Raw genomic sequence first — 20,954 nt, 5'->3', positions numbered from 1 at the left:
CTCTGTAAGAAAAACTATACAAAAACTGCCCCCAAAAATTTTTGGGGGTCACCTTGTCACATAGTGTAATATTGAATGGTTAAAAAATGATATGTACCAATAAAAATGATATGTACCAATAAATGGTACCGATAAAAATGACGATTGGTAGCAAAATAAAAAATATGACGTTCAGAATATGGAGACACAAAAACATATCTTGTTCCGAAATTGCTTTATTAATGTAAAACTGAATCAAACAAACAAAAAAAGTTGACATATTAAATATGGTCACGTCCATAGCAACCTGCTCTATAAAAATAGCACATGATCTAACCTGTCAGATGGACATGGTAAAAAACTAAAAATAAAAACGATGCCAAAACAGCCATTTTATGGTTACCTTACCTCACAAAAAACATAATATAGAGCAATGAAAAATCATATGTACCCCAAAATATCAATAAAACTGTCACCTTATTCTGTAGTTTCCAAAATGGGGTAACTTTTTGGGAGTTTCCACTGTAGGGTGCATCAGGGGGATCTTCAAATGGGACATTGTCAAAAAACCACTCCAACAAATCTGCCTTCCAAAACCATGCGGCGCTCCTTTTCTTTTGCGTCCCGGCCGTGTGCCCATACAACGGTTTACGATCCCATATGGGGTGTTTCTGTAAACTGCAGAATCAGGGTAATAGATGTTGAGTTTCGTTTGGCTGTTAACCCTTGATGTGTTACAGAGAAAAAATGAATGAAAATGGAAAATCTGCCAAAAAAGTGAAATTTAGAAATTTCATCTCCATTTTCCTTTCCTACTTGTGGAACACCTAAAGGGTTAACAAAGTTTGTAAAATCAGTTTTCAATAACTTGGGGTGTAGTTTCTAAAATGAGGTCATTTATGGGTGGTTTCTATTATGTAAGCCCCACAAACTTTATAACTGATTCGGTCCTTAAAAAGTGGATTTTGGAAATTTTCTTAAAAATTTTAAGAATTGCTTCTAATATTCTAATCCATCTAGCATTTAAAAAAACTAAATGACATTTTCAAAATGAGGGCAACATAAAGTAGACCTATACCAAAAGGAGAAAAACAGAACTGGATCGCACATTCACATGCTATACTTTGATCTAATTAAACTCGCTTCTCAGCGCACTGTTAGAAAGCAGGGTTGCTGTTTGACTCCTGGGTCCCGCTACGTGCTGGGGCAGTGCTGTGTTGTCACCGCGCAGTGCCGCGCTCAGTTTAGAGTAGGACCCACTCAAAGAGGCAACCTTGACGCGGTGAGTGGGCTTATGCCTTTTGATCAAGATGTACACTAATGCCTCGTGTATAGCATGCAGTATAGAGGGCTGTACACTAAATATTGTGCTGAGAAGCGAGTTTAATTAGATCAAAGCATAGCATGTGGATGTGCGATCCAGTTCTGTTTCTCTCCTTTTGGTATAAAGTAGACATATAAAATAGTTATTACTTAACATTTCCATAAGGTATGACTTTCTATTTTAAAAGCAGAGAAATAGAAATTGGGTAAAAATTATGACTTTTTTCATAAATAAAGGTGAAATATATTGATTCAAATTTATTCCTATCATGAAGTAAAATGTGTCACAAGAAAACACTCTCAGAATGGCTTGGCTAAGTAATAGTGTTCCAAAGTTATTACTATATAAAGTCACATGATATGGGCAGGAGGGCGAACCTGAGCAGGAGCCCATGCAGCTGGGTTTGATTGCCTCTGACAATAGAAGATTCAGCCCTCATGGCAAGGTTTGTTTTTGTTGTGAAGGTATAAATCATTTGGCAAATGTTTGTCTCTCTAGGAGATTCAGGCAGTTTTTTGAGAGTAATAAAGAAACAAAAAGAAAAAAATCCTTTAAAAATGTTCCATCTGTTACCATTGGCAGGGTTGATGCGGAAATCGAAGGTTTTCCGTTTGCTTGTAGTTCCCGTTTTGTCCTACCTGCCAGGGTGGCGCTAGAGAGCAAGAACATTTTTTGTGAGATTTTTGTAGATAGTGGAGCAGCTGTCAATCTCATTGATAATCAATTTGCTATAACTCATGGTTTCCAGGTATGCACTTTGGGAAAGGATATACCTGTTTTTGCTATTGATTCCGCTCCACTTTTTCAGAAATCGTTAAAGGGCATAGTTCACAATATCCGTTTGATTGTGAGTGATGCTCATGTTGAGGATGTGTCATGTTTCGTCCTTAGCGGTTTGCCTACTCCTCTAGTGTTGGGGCTACCCTGGCTCACTAAACATAACCCCACCATTGATTGGCAAGCAAGGCAAATAAATGGTTGGAGTGACTTTTGCAGAGAGAATTGCCTCACGACATCTGTTTCAGAGGTTTCTACTAAGACTGTACCATCTTTTCTCTCTGAATTTTCGGATGTCTTCTCTGAGAGTGGTGTTCAGGACTTGCCCCCACACAGGGAGTACGATTGCCCTATTATTCTCACCCCAGGCGCCAAGCTGCCTAAATCTCGCTTATACAATCTCTCCCAACCTGAAAGGGTCGCTATGCGTGCTAATATCTCTGAGAGTCTGAGAAAGGGACACATACGACCCTCGAAGTCACCTGTTGCCGCTGTTTTTTTCTTTGTTAAGAAAAAAGATGGTTCTTTAAGACCATGTCTGGATTTCAGGGAGCTGAACAGTATCACAATTCGTGACCCTTATCCGCTTCCTCTGATCCCGGACCTGTTTAACCAGACTGTTGGGGCTAAAGTTTTTTCCAAGTTGGATCTAAGAGGGGCATACAACCTGGTCAGGGTCAGAGAAGGAGATGAATGGAAGACGGCCTTCAATATCCCTGAGGGCCATTTTGAGAATTTGGTTATGCCTTTTGGTTTGATGAATGCTCCAGCCGTCTTTCAGCATTTTGTGAACAGCATTTTTTATCATTTAATTGTGAAATTTGTATTAGTGTATCTGGATGACATTTTGATTTTTTCTCCTGATTTCAAAACTCATAAGGGAACACTTACGTCAGGTCTTGCTCATCCTGCGGGAGAATAAATTGTACGCTAAACTGGAGAAATGTGTGTTTGCGGTTCCAGAAATTCAATTTCTGGGGTTTCTTCTCTCCGCTTCTGGTTTTCGCATGGACCCTGAGAAAGTCCGCGCTGTGCTTGAGTGGGAGCTTCCTGAGAATCAGAAGGCGCTGATGCGTTTTTTGGGCTTTGCCAATTATTACAGGAAGTTTATTTTGAATTATTCCTCTGTTGTTAAACCACTCAATGATATGACTAGAAAGGGGGTAGATTTTTCCTCCTGGTCGGCAGAGGCGCGTAAGGCCTTTTCTAATATCAAGGAGAATTTTGCTTCCGCTCCCATCTTGGTACAACCTGATATTTCTCTACCCTTCATAGTTGAGGTTGATGCTTCTGAGGTGGGTGTGGGTGCAGTCTTGTCTCAGGGTCCCTCTCCTGCCAAATGGCGACCGTGTGCCTTTTTCTCGAAGAAACTCTCCTCCGCAGAGAGAAATTACGATGTGGGAGATAGGGAGTTGTTGGCCATCAAGTTGGCTTTTGAGGAATGGCGCCATTGGCTAGAGGGAGCCAGACACCCTATTACCGTGTTTACTGACCATAAGAATCTGGCCTACTTGGAGTCAGCCAAGCGTCTGAACCCGAGACAGGCCCGATGGTCTTTGTTCTTTTCCAGGTTTAATTTTGTTGTCACGTTCCGCCCTGGGGTTAAGAATGTGAAGGCGGATGCCCTGTCACGTTGTTTTCCAGGAGGTGGGAATTTTGAAGACCCGGGTCCCATTATGGCTGAAGGTGTGGTGGTCTCTGCTCTTTATCCTGAATTAGAGGCAGAGGTTCAGGTAGCCCAGTCAGAGGCTCCTGATCTTTGTCCTCCTGGGAGGTTGTTTGTGCCTCTCGCTTTAAGACACAAGATTTTTAAAGGAACACCACGATACGGTCCTTGCTGGGCACCCGGGGGCAAGAGCCACAGTGGATCTCATCGCTCGGAGATTCTGGTGGCCGGCGCTTCGTAAGTCGGTTGAGGGTTTTGTGGCAGCCTGCGAGACCTGCGCTCGTGCCAAAGTCCCTCATTCACGGCCATCAGGTCCTCTCCTTCCCTTACCCATTCCTTCCCGTCCTTGGACACATCTGTCCATGGACTTCATTACGGACCTGCCTCGTTCCTCGGGGAAGACTGTGATTCTGGTGGTGGTGGACCGTTTTAGCAAAATGGTGCATTTCATCCCTTTTCCTGGCTTGCCCAATGCCAAGAGGCTGGCGCAGGCATTTATTGATCACATTGTCAAATTGCATGGTATTCCTTCAGACATAGTCTCTGATAGGGGTACGCAGTTTGTTTCCAGATTCTGGAAGGCTTTCTGTTCTCGCTTGGGGGTTCGGTTGTCATTCTCTCCTGCTTTCCACCCGCAGTCGAATGGCCAGACAGAGCGCGTCAATCAGAATCTGGAGACATATCTGCGCTGTTTTGTGGCGGAGAATCAGGCGGATTGGTGTTCTTTTTTGTCCCTTGCTGAGTTTGCTTTAAATAACCGTCGTCAGGAGTCCTCTGATAAGTCACCATTTTTTGGTGCATATGGGTTTCATCCGCAGTTTGGGACATTCTCTGGAGAAGGGTCTTCTGGTTTACCTGATGAGGACAGATTCTCCTCGTCTTTGTCATCTATTTGGCAAAAGATTCAGGATAATCTAAAGAGCATGAGTGAGAGATATAAGCGTGTGGCGGATAAGAGACGTGTGCCTGGTCCGGACCTGAATGTTGGTGATCTGGTGTGGTTGTCTACTAAGAATATCAAATTGAAGGTTCCCTCCTGGAAGTTGGGTCCTAAGTTTATTGGGCCTTACAAAATCTTGTCCGTCATCAATCCTGTTGCCTACCGTCTTGACTTGGAAGATCCATAATGTTTTTCATAAGTCCTTATTAAAACCTTATGTCCAACCCATTGTACCCTCGTCTTTGCCTCCTCCTCCGATTGTGGTTGATGGTAATCTTGAATTTCAGGTCTCTAGGATTGTGGATTCTCGTGTTGTCCGCGGTTCTCTCCAGTACCTCGTTCATTGGGAGGGTTATGGTCCTGAAGAGAGGATATGGGTCCCAGGAGTTCACTCGTAGAAGGAGGGGTACTGTCACCACCAGACATCTGAGAAGCTCTGACAGACATCTAGAACCTCCTCCTTAAGGTTCCTTTGTTTTGCTTTCATTTTCTCATCTCGTTAGCCTCTCTCAGCTGTCTTGTAGTTGCACTGATTGCATCCCTTTAAATCCTTTCCCACAGTGCATCACTTTGCGGTTTATATTCCTTCCGTATCTAGTGTAGGGAGCCGGTGGTCGTGTCCCCTCACTATTATAGGGTGTTCAGGTGTTATACAGTCTAGGTACGAGGATATGCGATCATCTACCATTGGAATTTTCACATAGGCTGAGCAGTAAGGGAGAGAGCCAGGTCTGATACAGGGGCTCTCCATTTTTTTCCCTTAGTTTTGGATCCAGTCAGTCGTATATTTATTTTGTGTTTTCTAGTTTCCTGCACACCTTCCGTGACAATAACACAGACCTGATAAATCAGAACCAGATAAGATATAGCTCATGTCATTTATAACATAGCTCTGCTACACTCACATATAAAATGTGCTGTATCACGTGTAGATCGCACATACAAATAACAGCTCTGCTACATACACATCACACAGAGACAGCTCTGCTACATATATGTCACACAGAGACAGCTCTGCTACATACACATCACAGAGACAGTTCCGCTACATACACGTCACACAGAGACAGCTCCGCTACATACACGTCACACAGAGACAGCTCCGCTACATACACGCCACACAGAGACAGCTCCGCTACATACACATCACACAGAGACAGCTCTGCTACATACACGTCACACAGAGACAGCTCCGCTACATACACGTCACACAGAGACAGCTCCGCTACATACACGTCACACAGAGACAGCTCCACTACATACACATCACACAGAGACAGCCCTGCTACATACACGTTAAACTCTTTAAAAATAAAAGATAAAAATTCCAATAAAAAAGAAATACGCTTTTTTTCCATTGAAAAAACACTTTTCAATGAAAAAATAGCAAAAATAAATACCCCTACGTTTGGTATCACCGCGTCTGTAATGACCCACAATACACAAATATCATGTAAATTATCCCCTACTGTGAATGCTGTAACAAAAGAAAAAAATAAATAAAATTTTCTGAATTGTTCATTTATTCTTAGTCACCACAGAAAAAAAAAAAGTACTAACAAGGGATCAAAAAGAGGTAATTCCGGAAAATTCAAGCTTTCACACAACTCCGTCGAAAGAAAAGTAAAAAAGTTATGGGTCTTGGGATGCGGCGATGCAAAAAGATTTTCTTCATTTAAAAAAAAGGGTTTTATTTGATATAAGTAGTAAAACTTAAAAGATATAACTACATGTATTTGGTATCTCTGCAATCATACTGACCCAGAGAATAAAGATTTTGTGTTAGATATACCAAAATGTGATCGCAGTAAGAATTAAATGTAAAAACTGAGTGGCAGTATTGCTGTTTTTTTCCCCCATCTTCCTCCCCATAATGATACTATTAATAACTACTTGTCCTGCAAAAAACAAGCCCTTCATTCAACTACATAGAGGGAAAAATAAAAATGTTATAGCTCTTGGAAGGCGAAGATGAAAAAAAGGGAAGAAAAACGCTTGGTCAGTAACGCCCAAAACACGCTGGTTACTAAGGGGTTAAAGCTTCTGGTTATCCAGCACCATTCACAACCAGCACAGCAAGAGTCCTGAGCACCTGACTCCTCCCACATATAATCACATGGTCATGACATCATGAAAGGTCCTTTACCTCCTCACCTAGAATCTGACCCCTCCCACACATAATCACATGATGATGACATTATGAAAGGTCCTTTACCTCCTCCAGCAGCACGGCCTGGAGACTGACTCCTCCCACACAAGGCCACATGGTCATGACATCATGAAAGGTCCTTTACCTCCTCACCTAGAATCTGACTCCTCCCACACATGATCACATGATGATGACATTATGAAAGGTCCTTTACCTCCTCCAGCAGCACAGCCTGACTCCTCCCACACATAGTCACATGGTCATGACATCATGAAAGGTCCTTTACCTCCTCACCTAGAATCTGACTCCTCCCACACATAATCACTTGCTGATGACATTATGAAAGGTCCTTTACCTCCTCCAGCAGCACAGCCTGGAGCCTGACTCCTCCCACACAAGGCCACATGGTCATGACATCATGAAAGGTCCTTTAGCCCACTAGTCTTCCCCATACATCCAGTGTACAGCGGAGCAGCCGGAGGTATGTGTACAGTCACTGCTGACAGAAGGGGTTGTTATTTTCCAGGCCGACTTGTATTTTTTAATGGAACCGTTACATTAAAGGGGTTCTTCACTTTCATTTAACTGATGATCTATCCTGATGATCTATCCTCTGGATAGATCATCAGCTTCTGATCGGCGGGGGTCCGACACCCGGGACCCCTGGTGATCAGCTGTTTGAGAAGGCAGCGGCGCTCCAGCAGCGCTGCGGCCTTCTCACTGTTTACCGCAGGCCCACTGACATCACGACTAATATCAACTAGCGGGGGCGGGGCTAAGCTCTGCTGGAGCGCCGCTGCCTTCTCAAACAGCTGATCGGCGAGGTCCCGGGTGTCTGACCCTCGCCGTTCAGAAGCTGATGATCTATCCAGAGGATAGATCATCAGTTAAATGTAAGTGAAGAACCCCTTTAAGCTATTCGGGGTGGAATGGTGAAATATGCAAATGCATCATTGTTTTCTGGGTTCTATTTTTATATCGCTTATTATGCAGTAAGAATGATGTTATCTTTTTCTGCTGGTCACTATTTTTTTGTAGCCGTTTGTGCGATTTTTTTTTCCCCACTTTGGCATCTTTTTCATGGGTTGGCGGGGCCCAAAATCCACCAATTCTTGGACAACTCCTTTGAGGAGCCTGTGGGGTAATGGGCATTGACTGGAGCTCTCCTCTTGGAATGTGTATCCCTCAAGAGTCCTGTTCTTTTCCTTTATCTCTTGAGAATCTGCAGTCGGAGGACTGAAGGGGGTTTAATCTAAACAGCGTACACTAACCCTTAACAACGTGGACCTATTGCAATCTATGTGACTGTGTCACCAACCAATAATAATTAAAAAAAAAGATAACACAGCGCCACAATTGTATATTACACAGAAATAATGCGCCTTTACGGATAGGTAACTAAATACACATAAAAAACGTAGTTAAAAAGGTAGATGTATTAATATGTAGAGAGAATCTAAATCGCACATCCTCATTCCTATACTTCTGATATGACAACTGTTTGCAATTTGCAGCATTTCTTTTGATATAACATGGCTATACAGCACTAGTATCAATCATTTGCTGTGCACTATTAAGAGGCATTAGTATATAGTTTGATCAAAGAGCATAGGCCCACTTACCGCGACAAGGTTGCCTCTTGTTAAGTGGAGACCTACTCTAACCATAGCGCAGCGCCGTGCGGCGACCACCACGCCCCCACTCCACTCCAGCAGGCAATGGGATCCAGCAGTCACAATGCGGCCCCACCGTGCGGCAGAGCCACCTAGGCCTCGGATCCCATCACTCCACCAGCACAGCACAGAAGCAGCGACGGCCACCGTCCAGCGCCGCATGTGAGCTGGTGCAAAGGGATCACCTGTTCACAGCTTCTCAGGAACTTCAACTGAGTTGAGTCCAATTTAGATTTTCTCTACATAGTAATACAATTTATATGCTTTATCTTCTTTTTCCCCCCTCTGAATCAGCACTCCTCCCCATTTGGCTAAGGTGCTTTTAATTAGCAGAAGTCTGCAAAGGGTCTAATAATTCCTACCACAACTCAGTTGGAGTTCCTGAGAAGCTGTGAACAGGTGATCCCTTTGCACAAGTTCACATGCGGCGCTGGACGGTGGCCGTCGCTGCTTCTGCGCTGTGCTGGCGGAGTGATGGGATCCGAGGCCTAGGTGGCTCTGCCGCATGGTGGGGCCGTGGTGTGGCTGCTGGATCCCATTGTCTGCTGGAGCGGTGTGGAGGCGCGGTGGTCGCCGCATGGCGCCTCGCTATGGTTAGAGTAGGTCCCTACTTAAAAAGAGGTAACCTTGTCGCGGTAAGTGGGCCTATGCTCTTTGATCAAACTGTATACTAATGCCTCTTAATAGTGCACAGCAAATGATTGATACTAGTGCTGTATAGCCATGTTTTATCAAAAGAAATGCTGAAAATTGCAAACAGTTGTCATATCAGAAGTATAGGAATGAGGATGTGTGATTTAGATTTTCTCTACATATTAATAAAAAGTAGATGTCCCTCACTCCCAGAACGGTGAATGCAGTGCAGTCAGGAACATAAACGTAGAGATGCAGGTTACCCTAAAAGTTAAAGGGTCTACAGGAGTCTGCAGTAAACACTCCCAGGGACCACCCTAGAGTATCAGAATATAAGGATTAGGACCCCGACAACTAATCAAGCCCAAAGAGTAAAATAGGCAAGAATGAGACCAGCACAATTGTCACCTCCCCAAAAAGTATCGACCAGCACAACCGCCACCTCTCCCATAAGCATGAGACCAGCACAACCGCCACCTCCCCAATAAGTATCGACCAGCACAACCGCCACCTCCCCAATAGGTATCGACCAGCACAACCGCCACCTCCCCAATAGGTATCGACCAGCACAACCGCCACCTCCCCAATAGGTATCGACCAGCACAACCGCCACCTCCCCAATAGGTATCGACCAGCACAACCGCCACCTCCCCAATAGGTATCGACCAGCACAACCGCCACCTCCCCAATAGGTATCGACCAGCACAACCGCCACCTCCCCAATAGGTATCGACCCGCACAACCGCCACCTCCCCAATAGGTATCGACCCGCACAGCCGCCACCTCCCCAATAGGTATCGACCCGCACAACCGCCACCTCCCCAATAGGTATCGACCCGCACAACCGCCACCTCCCCAATAGGTATCGACCCGCACAACCGCCACCTCCCCAATAGGTATCGACCCGCACAACCGCCACCTCCCCAATAGGTATCGACCCGCACAACCGCCACCTCCCCAATAGGTATTGACTAGTAGGACCGCCACCTCCACTACGTATGGTTTCTTCCGGGGCATGAGCTGTGGATGGTACGTAGTGTATTTTATTCAGAGAGAGAGAATGGCAGCTCACCTTTGAGCGGTGGAGAGCACGGACATGCTAAGGCTGCACCAAGTAGATAACCAACGAAAAAAGCCAGGAATAGAAAGTATTTGTCAGACATCCCACATGTTCAAACACACAATGCTCCAGCGGCTCCATGCACTTTGTCACATTTCTCAAAGTTGATACCGCCACGTGTTATACATGGAATTCAGCGTGTCACTGGGGGTTAGAATTATTCCATCATACCAGGAAAATACATAGAATTAAATCTAAAGAAAAGATAAAAGGTGTCCACAGCCTTACTGACCCCATCCCCAATAATCCTGACAGACAATGGCGGTGATTGTACACATACCTCCACCTGCACCGCTGGACATTACATGTATGGGGGAGGGAGGAGACTAGTGGGCTTAAGGACCTTTCATGATGTCATGACCATGTGACCATGTGTGGGAGGGGTCCTCCAGGCTGTGCTGTTGAAGGAGGGAAAGGACCTGTGATGATGTCATGAACATGTGACTGTGTATGGGAGGAGTCTGGAATCACATGACTGGGTGCTATTCAGTGTATTCAGGACTTTGTTGTGCTGGTTGTGATCGGTGCTGGATGACCTGAAGTGTTGCATCGGGATGTAGTTACAGAGTGTATGCAGTGGAGCTGTCTCTGTCTCCTACAATATAGGATCCGCTCAGTGGAGATCTTCTATATCAGATCCTTCTCCTGATTGACCCATCAAGAATGGACGGGGACAAGATGGCGGAGAGTATAATAAATCTCACCCTAGAGATTCTCTTCCGGCTTACTGGAGAGGTGAGAGATTCTGATGATGTCACATTACATAATCTTATCTATGTTACTAACAGATGGACATGACTGGAGAGGTGAGGGACTCTGGAGATGTATGGAGTGATATTTATTACTGTCTCTCCATAACCAGGACTACACAGTAGTGAAGAAGACCTCTAGTGAGGGCTGTCAGGCCCCTGTGTCTGAAGGATGGGGAAGAACCCTGAGCCCAATCACAGGGCCTCCACCTCAACCCCTGATACATAAGGAAATCAATAGAGAGAAGATCCTAGAACTCACCAACAAGATGATTGAGCTGCTGACTGGAGAGGTGACATTGCTGGGAATGCTGGGACATTATACAGGATTGCTATGAAGGGATCTGGGTGATGACTGTATCATTGTGTTGTCAGGTTCCTATAAGGTGTCAGGATGTCACAGTCTATTTCTCCATGGAGGAATGGGAGTATTTAGAAGGACACAAAGATCTGTACAAGGACGTCATGATGGAGGATCACTGGCCCCTCACACCACAAGGTAATAGACATGACTAAATCCACACGTCCTCTCATTATCTGTATGTAAGGAATGAATTCAGTTACTGGATGTGTTTCCTACAGATAAGGAAGAGAGAAGAACGCAAGAGAGATGTCCCAGTCCTCTTCTTCCACAGGATGGTTCAGGAGAACATCACAATGTCCCACAGGATGATCAGGTAGATGGAGATAAGGTCTCATGAAATGTCCCCTAGGATCTGTAGGAGGCTGTGAAGATCTTGTTTTATCCACCAGTATTATATGTTTTATCCTTGTACAGGTGAAACTCGAAAAATTAGAATATTGTGCAAAGTTTATTTATTGCAGTAATGAAACTTAAAAGGTGAAACTAACATATGAGACTCATTACATGCAAACTGAGATATTTCAAGCCTTTATTTGTTATAATTTGGATGATTATGACTTACAGCTTATGAAACCCCAAAGTCACAATCTCAGGTCCCCTTTGCTCAGGGGATATGGATTAATTAGCTGACTAGAGTGTGACACTTTGAGCCTAGAATATTGAACCTTTTCACAAAATTCTAATTTTAAGCTGCATTAATGCAATTCCATTTAATTTGCATTACTGAAATAAATGGACTTTTGCACGATATTCAAATTTTTCGAGTTTCACCTGTATAGTGAGAAAGGTGGAGATGGCAGGATTACAGATGACCATAGACATTACATGTGGTCTGGATCATCTCACAATTTTCTAGTTATGGAGACTGCTGGTTGGAATAATTATTGACCAATAAAGAATACACTCCACTGCAGATATTTGGGTCAGATATCTCCTTCTGTCCTATCATTTATGGTTGTCATTGTAATTACTGATCTTCCACACAACTTTTCCAACCGTCTGATGACTTCTACAATATTTCTTTCACAGCTTGTGAATCCGGGTGAAGATCTGAACAATATTAATCCTACAGAGACAGATGTGAGGGGTGATGAGCAGAGTATAGAGGACATTCCTACAGATAACCGCCCAGGTGAGTAGTAACCACTAAATAAAGCAGAGAAGACCCACAGAATCTAATCCTTCACTAGATACTTTTAAAGAGGTTTTCTCCTCTATAGAAGTAGTGGAATAAACTGTGTATAAAATATAACTTTTATTCTATTTCCACTGCATGGAGACTAAAGTACCACTGAATATCAAATAAATATGGCACCCATATGTCTCATTGGCAGATTGGTCCTCATCTAGTCTGAGAGTGACCAAACCAAAAATACAGGGGGGTATTTAATGGTCACTTACTTAAAGGGACACTGACAGGTCCAATTAGCATATTTAGGTATATATATATGAAAGTACAGTCTTATCAAGTGTATTAAAATCATCTAAGTATCCCCCCTGTCCACCTTATAAATACCGAAAACTAAAGTTTTATAACCTGCTTGTCTCATCTCCAATCTGCCCAAGCGGCGGCGTTTCATCTCAAAATGCACCCAGCCAGCCGCTCTCAACTGCCGTTCTGAAGCCCCGCCCAGCTCATCAATATTCATTTTGCTGGGCGGCGGCTACAACTCTCCCCGACTCAAGTGCCCGGCGCATGCGCATAAAGCAGAGGCTGCAGCGGCCTCTAAGACGCAGACTGTCTGTACGCAGGCGTGATTGTGACCCCGGCCGGGCGCATGCGCTGAAGATTAGACGGAGGACGTGCCCAGAGGATTGAATTGGCCATGCGCAGGATCTTGAGTCGGGGAGAGTTGTAGCCGCCAGCCCAGCGAAGTGAATATTAATGAGCTGGGCGGGGCTTCAGAACGGCAGTTGGCAGCGGCTGGCTGGGCGCATTTTGAGATGAAACGCCGCCCCTTGGGCAGATTGGAGACGAGACAAGCAGGTTATAAAACTTTAGTTTTCGGTATTTATAAGGTGGACAGGGGGGATACTTAGATGATTTAAATACACTTGATAAGATAGGTATAGGTTTTTAATAAAACATTGCTGCGCTGAGAAATGACTAGAAAATTAAACTTACGAGACCTCCTTGAGTTTCTTGTATAAGGGTCTGTGCACATTCACCTACAGATGCTTTGGTCATGCCTGGAGCTTTCATGTTCTTCCTGTGTTTCCATGGGTTTCTTCCGAAGGTCATGTCTGACAGTCTATTTAACCCCTTTGGGGAGCAGCTATTTTTTGGGCGTTAATGACCAAGTAACTCCCCCCTTTTTATTATTGCATTTTAAAAGCCACAGCTTATTTTTTATTTTTCTGTTGATGTGGTCATATTAGAGCTTGCTTTTGTTGTGGGAATAGTGTCGTTTTTAACTGTTTTTGAAAAGAATAGAAAAAAACCAGGAACCTGGCTATCATTATACAGCTGAGCACCCCTACTAAGTTGCTAAGGGGTAAAATAAAATATATATAAAAAAAAGTGCTAATCCAGCCTTACATTTTCTCCAAAGCACAATTTCATGGCCATACTGGTACTCTTTTTTGGTATTTGCTTAAGTTCCTATAAATGGTGGGAGTAGGTGAGGTGGACACCCGCGAATAGCACTGACTTACAGGTAGAGTTAAGCGGACACCTGGATGTTCCGGTTCGACGGGTTTGGCCGAACTTCACAAAAAAGTTCGATTTCGGGACCCAAACCTGACCCGAACCCCATTGAAGTCAATGAAGACCTGAACTTTTGAGCACTAAAATGGCTGTAAAAATATGGAAGGGGCTAGAGGGCTGCAAATGGCATCAAAATGTGGTTAAGAGCGTGGCAAGTGCTCTTCAAACAAATGTGGATAGGGAAATAACTTTAAATAACATAAAATATGTAAAAAATAATAATCTTGATCTAGGAGGAAGCGATCCATATGGAGTAGGAGGTTGAGGAGGCAGTGGATGTGGCGGTGTAGGTGGAAGCGGCGGTGGAGGAGGAGAAGGTAGCCTACACTGCTTTACGGTTTTAAATTTATTTAAAAAATTTAAAATTAGGGTGCACCCAAAACTTTGGGAAATATAACCTGTGATAACTCCCTCCATTTGTGCTAAACACACATTCAGACAATACATTGGCTGCAGGGCAGTCCAGCACCTCCAAGGGGTAAAGGGCAAGCTCAGGCCATGTGCCCAATTTGGAGACCCAGAAGTTTCAGGGGCTGACCCCTGTCAGTCAGTTCATGTAGGCGTGTGCACACCTACTGCCCCACCCACCATGTCGCACGTCCCCTGTTATGTTCACGATCCAATTTGATATCTGCTCTATCAACTTTTGTTGTTCTTTTATGCGCCTACGCGTGGCGGGGAATCAGGGTTCCAGGCCGGAGAGGGAGCCTGAGAAAAGGATATCACATGCAAGGGAGGTCAATGGATGAAATTTAATGTAATCGAGCGGAGAGGCCCTGCTAGCCGCTTTGTTGGCTCTAGCTAACTTCTGCCTGATCACACGTCCCTGTGACGTCCATCATCCATTTAGATATCTTCTCTATCAACTTTCGATGTTCCTTTCTGAGGCTACCATGTTGATCACAGTTATCGGCGAATCAGGGTTCCACGCCGGAGAGGGAGCGTGAGAAAGAGAGACCAGATCCAAGGGAGGATTAATTGTTTCAAATTAAAAAATGATAGTGCGGAAATATGGGACAAAGTATTAAAGCGAAAATGTGGGACAACTTTTTAAAGTTTAAGCATTGAATCAAAGGATGTGGCGCGCATCATTTAATGAAGAATTTCTTACATTTTATTCCCTGTCAACTATGCAGAGCAGGGATTTCTATCCGGCTAAATTTGAAAAATGTCACCTGACAATGTAACAGACGATTTTTTCAAATGTATGTTCCTGTCACCTATGCAGAGGTGCCCCAGTGACATCCACTATCCATTTGGATATCTTCTCTATCAACTTTCGATGTTCTTTTCTGAGCCTACCATGTTGATCACGGTTATCGGCGAATCGGGGTTCCACGCCGGAGAGGGAGCGTGAGAAAGAGAGACCTCATCCAAGGGAGATAAATGTATACATTTTTTTTATTTTATCGAGCGAAAATATGGGAAAAGTTAATGAGGCGCAAATGTGGGACAAGTTATTAAAGCGCAAATGTGGGACAAATTATTGAAGCGCAAATGTGGGACAAATTACTGCCCTCTGAATAATATGAACTGGGACGTTGTATTTGAATACAATATATATATATATAATTCAATTTTGAAGGAGTGGCCCGTGATGGACATAGGATTGACCCTCATAGTAACTAACAGTAGCCGGATATATTTCATGAATGTCTGAGTACTCAGGGGTGCAGCATTAAAGGCTAACAGCGGCGAGTCTGCTGAAGCCGCCCTGATGTACTCCAACCATTCACGAAGAGCCACTACCGGACACCAACTGTTCCCAGTGGGAAAATACTTCACCTCCACCAGTTCCCCAGGCTGAGCTGTTTTTGACGAACTTAAAGTTAAGACATAACATGTGTTACTCCACACAAGTTGTCCTTTATGTAAAAATGCTTTAGAGGAAGCAGAACGTGTAAACTCGCTAGGCCTCAGGAACCCGTAAAACCCCAAATACATGGCCGTTTTAATCAACAGGCTAGTGCCATGGCCAAAGGGCTTCTTCTGCAGCAAGTCAGACAATGTCCTAAACATCCGTCCTGATAAAGGCTGTCGAGTAGGAAGGCTCCTAGCTGTCACCTTCTGAATACCTTTCAATAAGGCATTCACTGGATGTGCCAAAAACAGAGATGGCTGATCGGGGTGTAGGACATAGCAGTGATGTTGTATGCCAGCAAGGTATAATTTGATAGTGCTATGTGCTAACTTAAGATGAGAGTGGCAAAAAGCAATGAACGCCATCAAGTAGGTTATGTGCCCCGTGCTTCCAGGTGGGTTATTTTCCTTAAATTTGCTGAACAACCCTCAAGCAGTCTCGTATACTCTAAGCGTGTTGCTGGACAACAACTTAGCCACAAGGTTCCAATCTGTAGCGAGGTGTAACGCTAGTCCATCACCAGTTGACTGTGTTGAGGGGTTGGTGTCGGCAAGGAGTCTGCCCCTGGGTATACCTGGAACAAGAGCCGAAAGTTAAGCCGGGACAGAGCGTCTGCTGCCACATTCTTTTCCCCACTAATGTGTGTACAAATAAATGAAAACCATGCTGTAGTGCCAGCCAAACAACCCTTCTAACGAATGCCATTATCTCTACGGAACTTAATCTGCCCTTCATCAGAATGTCTGCAGTAACCACATTGTCCATCAAAACAAGACCGTATGATTCCTCCATTGCCTACCCCAGACCTGCGCTGCCCCCACTATGGGGTAGATCTCAAACAAAGGGGATGACTGACCGAACCCTGGAATGTTCACTACCTCAGGCGGCCAAAGACTGGCCAACCAGTGTCTACCCTATATGGCAGCTAACCCTACCGATGACACCACATCCGTATATACCAAGGGTGACTGATTTGACACTGCAGGAACAAACAATGAAATTCCATTCCACTGTGTCAAAAAGGTGTCCCACATCAGTAGATCGGCCGTCGCCTGTTGATCTAAGTGGATAGGACTGTCTTGATCTGGGGCTGATGGAAGTAGTTTCAGCAGCCTGGAAACAAAGGTCCTCCCTTGAGGAATAATCCACATGGCAAAATTTAACATGCCCAGGAGGGACTGGAGGTTTGCCCTCATGGTGACCATGACATGAGCCAATCTATGAACCACCTCTCTGATCCTGCATAAATTGTCCTGCGGAAGACTGGCCTGCATCTTAACTGTGTCCAGCTGTAGCCCCAAGAAGGTAATTGCAGTACTAGGGCCTTCCACCTTATGCGGTGCTATTGGTACTTTAAGATCCTTGAATACCGTATTCAATATATGCAGATCCCTGGGGGCTTGTGACAGGGGGTTCAATTAAAGTCGTATAAATAATGAATAACATGGTATGCGTGGAATCTATTAGTCAAAATCCAGTGTAGGGCCTTCGCAAACTGGTCAAACAACCACGGACTGGATTTTGACCCGAAGGTCAATTTATTAGCAAAATAATAACGACCTTCCCACTTAATGCCGTGCCACTGCCATAAGTCTGGCTGTAAGGGAAGTAATTTAAAGGCGTCTGTGATGTCTGCCTTCGATAACCATGTGCCTTGACCTAAAAGAAGTATCACCTGGATAGCCTTGTCAATGGAAGCGTACTTCATAGAGAACTCCTCCGATGGTATCAAGGAGTTCAGACTAGAGAAAGGCAAAGAATGTGGTGCTGACAGATTATAAATTAATCTTGTTTTATTGGAGAATTTCCCGGTTACCACCCCCACCGTGTTTACCCTCCAACAGTCGAAGGTGGGCTGACTAAACGGACCTATCAAATAACCTTTCTCCAATTCAGTCTGTATCAGTTCCAAGACTGACACTGGATCTTTTAAAGCTGAGAGCAGTTTCCTACACTTATAGGAGCACTGAGGTAGTGCCACTAGCCCCGTATGGAAACCATTAACCAAACTGTTCAACACATATTTAACCCAGCCAGGCTCCGGATGATCTCTTAAATAATAATCAAGCAGTTCCGCGTCTACCACGTCTAGTCATGCCGTATGGTTATTTCTCTGAACATAAGTGCAGCAACCTACACTGGCTGCAGTGACATGACGAGAAATTTAAGTTGTTACACACTTGTGACCTGCCCAGATATTTAATTGGTCGTCCTAATTTGTCCACCCCTGACAGAACCCTGCCACTGCTGGTCGATGGACCCAGAATGTTCCTAATCTGTGAGGTCTCTGTTGTTACGCTAAGACTGGAACACCAATCCGTAGTGTGTGAGTAGGAACTACATGTGGCACACGTCAGGGCTCTGAGACCCGCAACGTGGCGGCAGAATAGTTCTGTGTCGACGACTGACCAGTCAATGACATGTTGGCTCTGTGCCAGGGCTGCTGCTGCCTTAGCGGGAAACGAACGGTGGTAGTCATAGAAGGCTGTACCACCGTATTTATAACCTAAATCCACCACCTTGTATAAGTACAGATCCAACTCCTCCCTCCTCTGTGGGCTGACTGACCTGACCACGTCCCAAAATAAACTAAAGGCGAGGACAAATTCTGCCACACTTAGCTTTCTGTTAAGCCTGGCATCTTTGGACTTAAGGACAATGGACACTTCCCCACAGGCTATCGTCTTGATATCGGGCACTTTGTGCGTAGCTATCAGTAACGATGCTAAATTAACGTCCTTACCCGCAAGGATGTCCTAGCGAATGTTGGCTGGGATGAAATGTGATGGCGCTATAGAGGGAAGATTAACTAACCCAGTAGCCATACTGGTCTGCGATGTCGGGGCCCTTGAAGGTCCCTACATCGCTAAACCAGCTGCCACCCCCCTGCTTTCCACCATCTCCAGCCTAGCCTGGACGTCCGCAATAGACGTAGCCATCGAATTGATGACTGCATGCAGCTGAGTCAAGGAAGTCTTTATCGTACCCATGAACACTACGTCCTGACCAGGACCTGCTGACTTAGAAGAGAGTAGACGGTAAAGTTCCGCTTTCCTGGCTGTTGCTGGGAAAGGAATTCCTCTCTTCCGTAATTCCGCCATCAGCTTGGGGATGGTCCAAGATCTTAACGAAGGTACGGTGGTCCGTACAGACTGCCGATCCATGCTCCCATGCAATGAAGACGTGCCCTCGATATCCACATTATGAGACATCGTGCAACTAAAACTAGACAAATGTGACACCTGTGACTGACCCAGCCACCTATTGCTTATGATTTAGCAGGCTGTTTAAAACTGTAAAAAAACAGATGTGCGCACCATAGGGTAATTCTGTGAGTATAAAATTGTAAGCAGAGAGAACTCGCAAGGCTCACCTTACGTGGTTGTGCAAATGTAGGCACAACACTAATGAGGGTTTATCTGACAAGCCTGGACGTCTGGATATAGCGGTCTGCAGCCACAGGATCACAAAAGATCTTCAAATGGAGAAGCCTGGAGCCCCCAAGAAGATGATGAATGCAAGAAAACAAAATACGTCCCACGGCGTGAATTGCCGTCAACCAGTCACCAGGATCAAGAAGGATTCTTTTATTGCAGCGATACAACGCATTTCGGGGAATCACTCCCCATTCATCAGGTACAAAGAAGCTGCACAAGTTTAACAGCATGAAACTACACACATTTATACATACAAACGTACCACCTATAGGGAGGTCACAAGGTCAAAGGGGGTGTTGCCTAGATGGATATGTGGCAAATGTAGTGTGTATATCAGCAGGTCCTCAAAGCGAACTGCTGATGTCCACACCCCGATTATGTTTATACAATATGTAACAAAAATTCCTCTGGTAATAATCTATTTAGTAAGGACCTCACAATCACATGACATAACTGTGCCCATAAAGAGGCCGACCTAGAAGTAAATAGCAATTAGAAGCGCATCAGAATGCGCATCCAGTCCGCCCATAATCGCGCACACTGATGATGCGGTCCTATTGAATGTTCAGGACCTGCATCACCTGAGCGGGTCGGGTCACGTGAAGGCCGTTTCCTAGTTACAGGGACGCTTCGACGGCAAGAAAGCCGTCTGCTACAAAGAGGCTGGTTAGCGTCTTCCGGCCCGACGTCACGTGATGATGGCCAGATCACGTGAAGGCCGCTGCTAGGTAACAAAGAACACTCTCACATGGAGGCCGCTGCTGTATAACAGGGACACTCTCAGAATGTAAGAGCAATCCAAGAGTCTAACTTATGATAGAAAAACGAAATAAGAATCATGTACATATATTAGTGCCCTGCAAACACCATGATTAGATTCCTAGAAAAAAACTTGCAAATACATACAGATATAAAGAAGTGGCATAATATAACGTTAAAAGGAGATAAAAAATGTATATATAAAAATAAATACTGAATAAATATATATATATATAAATAGTACATAAAACAAGTATAAAAAAGTACATGTATGTACACACTTTTAGAGTGATAAAAAAGAGAATTAAATAAAGTATGCCACGCCTTGAAATGCCAACTAAAGATTCTTTCTAGTGGAGAGATCGTCTCCAGAAAGAATATATATTAATTAAGACATTCTGTGATCCAAGCACATAATTAATAATAGTCACCGACATGAAGTCTGTGAGATGGAGGTGGGTGCACGCGTGTGGTTGTTAGAGATACACGCATACATCCACAGTCCCCTCCAGACACCATTCGGTGTGACTGTCACTAAAAGCAGCCATAATGATATTGCAGCCTACTGATTCACCTATTAATTCATGAGAAAAAGGGTTCAAGGCCCAACAGACAAACAATCGGGGTCTGAATCTAATACGGTTACAGAAATACCTATTTCTCTTACTACTCCATTGATTGGTTAGTACTGTTGATGGTTGATTACATTGGATCTATAAATTGATTTCAAATGCCTCATTTAAACCCTGAGGATTCAGGCTGTTCAATTTATAAATCAAGAACATTTCGCGTCTTTTAATTGTTTGTATAATGTTC

General features: G+C 44.3%; 1 protein-coding gene and 1 long non-coding RNA gene across 2 annotated transcripts in view; both read left to right on the top strand.

Moving 5' to 3' along the window:
- LOC122941684 (oocyte zinc finger protein XlCOF19-like) overlaps positions 1 to 20,954 on the top strand; it is an 88,110-nt gene that overhangs the window by 25,135 nt on the left and 42,021 nt on the right. The gene's annotated exons all lie outside the window — the stretch shown is intronic.
- LOC122941699 lies at positions 9,272 to 11,446 on the top strand. The gene is made up of 3 exons (XR_006390489.1): positions 9,272 to 10,996; positions 11,124 to 11,303; positions 11,386 to 11,446. It is a non-coding gene; the product is annotated as an uncharacterized LOC122941699 (long non-coding RNA).

This window comes from Bufo gargarizans, chromosome 6 (assembly GCF_014858855.1).
Source record: "Bufo gargarizans isolate SCDJY-AF-19 chromosome 6, ASM1485885v1, whole genome shotgun sequence".
Lineage (NCBI taxonomy): Eukaryota > Metazoa > Chordata > Amphibia > Anura > Bufonidae > Bufo > Bufo gargarizans.
This window is presented reverse-complemented; position numbering and strand designations above follow the sequence as displayed.